Genomic DNA, 2410 nt, shown 5'->3' with positions numbered 1-2410 from the left:
GTTCCAACTCCTTCCGTTTAGTTTCCAAGTCATATTTAATAGCATTGAATTGGCAAACGTCAATCAGCTCAGATGCACGTTTCTGAGCGTCCCTTACCTCCTCTTACTTTTTATGCAAGGGGACTCGCAACTCATCAACTCTCAGCATCACCTGCGACATCAGCCGGAAAAAGTGTTAAGAAATTAAAAAGGTTATTACTCTTCCGGTAAATATAGAACATTGCATAAACATAGGTCATCCGGTTAATTACCTCAGCTAGGAGGGAGTTGATGCGGTCAAGGTTCACCTGGTGCACAGCCGGCACCGCCGCCTTCTCAGAGCGGGTCAGAGTCTTAATCATCCTCTGCGCATACTGGTTGTAAATGGGCTGGATGGAGGATGAATCTGCAATTATAGAGTTATCCGTCAAATGTTGGGCATACGCTCCGCCAATATTCAGACGGTAGCTTGAGGAATCCCCGGATTGGCTTGCTTGGGTTTTAACTCTCATATGACCAAGCGGCCAGGGGGGATCAAAGGCAAAGGTTTTACCTTTTTCGGACTGTGGGGTCAAAGCCCCCCCAGCCGCACTTGGATCAGAGCTCTTCCGAGTCTGATCGGCCGGAGTCACCGGCCTCAATTCCTCCACTACCATTTCAAAGTGGGGAATGAATTGCAGGCTCTTTCCTGCAGTAGTTGGCCTGTCTTTTTCAGGCGTTTTCCTTGAAGCCGCAGCAGCCGGGGCGGGAGCGCCCAGCCTTGGTGTTTAAACAGCCGGCTGAGGTATGTTTCCAGCCGGCCTTTTGTGCATGCTCGCTAAAGAGCGAGGCATGATTTGGCTCCCAGCCTGAAATCAATCAAACACATTGCAACCAGTTAGATATCATCTACTTCAAGTATATCACATCCGGCATATAATAAAAGAGCAAAGGCAGGCTACCCCGACATTTTTGACGGCCAACGCCGCCTTCTCCTCCTCTATCTGCTTCTTCCTAAGAAGAATAACAGAAGTGGCTGAAGTTTTTTCTGGTGGCACCATTTCTTTGGCAACTTCTGCAAAAAGACAAAAGGCAGGGTTAAAATACTGATAAACATACGTTGACGGCAAATTCTAGGTCATTTAGCAACCTACCCTTAGTAAACATTGTACTAAGATTACAAAGGGACATGAAGGCTTCATCTTTAAACCATTCCGGATGGGGAACCAAGAATTTGGGAACAATAATGTCGCTCCCATCATCCATCCGAGAGGTCGTCTTAAGAAAAAGACCCCTCTCCATTATCTGCTCCCATGCCTCAGCCGGCACTTTTGGGAGAGCACATTTTTTCCCGAGCAAAGCCGGGTGCTTATTATATCTGCCCAGCCGGCGGTTTAGTTGGGGAGTTGGAGAAGAAACACTGTAAAATTTGCTCTTCCAACTGCTCCACTTAGACGGCGTGTCCAGGGTCATCATATATTCCAGATGGGTTGTTAAGGTATACCATGCATTCCATCCACCCGGCGCCCGGCTGAGGTAATGCATATGAGCAAATGCCTCCCAGCTGGGCTTAACCTCCTGCAACTCGTAGGCGGCAATGTATCCCAAAATGTTGACCCATGAGTTAGGGGTCAACTGCCATACACCCAAGTCATACCCCCTTAGTATGGCTTTTATGCAGTGATGAAGGGGGAACCGGAGGCCGACTTTGAATGTCGCTTCGTAACAGCCGAAGTAGTTATCGGCATTTTCCACATCGTCGGTCCAAACGGCGCTTGCCTGTACAGGCGGTACTACCACTTCCCAGTTCTCCCCTACCGGCTTCTTCTTCAAAAAAGCAGGGAGTGTTGCGTTTAAAGTAACCACATCCCTGGCGGACATAGTCATGTGGGTAGGGTCACCTGCAGCCGGCCACTTATAGGCTTCCTCATCAATAGGGGAAGCCGCTTCAGGAGACTTCTCATCAGAGTCGGACTCCCAATCATCTGATCCTTTGGCGGATTCCTCGGCATTAGAACCAGAGCTACCCAAAATGCTATCACCCGGTGTGCTAGGTACACTCGGGGAGTCTTGTGGAACATCCTCATTTGGAACTCTCTAAGACGGTTCCTCAATCTGCTCTTTGTTTAAAGGGTCAGCCGGATCAACGGATGCATCATCGGACTTGTAATCAGGGTCTACTGCCGTCCATCTAGTCCGGGCCATTTTGTCCTGCACATGAACAGAAACGGTCGGATTCAAAGTAGGTGAAGATTGTCCCAAGCACCCCCAGACGGCAGTCCCAGTCCTAGACTCAACCGTCCCTGGTGACCGGCTGACCACTGTCGTAGGCTGTGCCGTGTTTATATTGGTGGGGTCCATATCCTAACTCTATATGCACAACCGGAAATTAAAGGGCAAAGATTTGTAAAGGGTACAGACGGTACCTTAGAATGTGAAGCTTGTTGGGTAC

This window comes from Chenopodium quinoa, unplaced genomic scaffold (assembly GCF_001683475.1).
Source record: "Chenopodium quinoa cultivar QQ74 unplaced genomic scaffold, ASM168347v1, whole genome shotgun sequence".
Lineage (NCBI taxonomy): Eukaryota > Viridiplantae > Streptophyta > Magnoliopsida > Caryophyllales > Amaranthaceae > Chenopodium > Chenopodium quinoa.
This window is presented reverse-complemented; position numbering follows the sequence as displayed.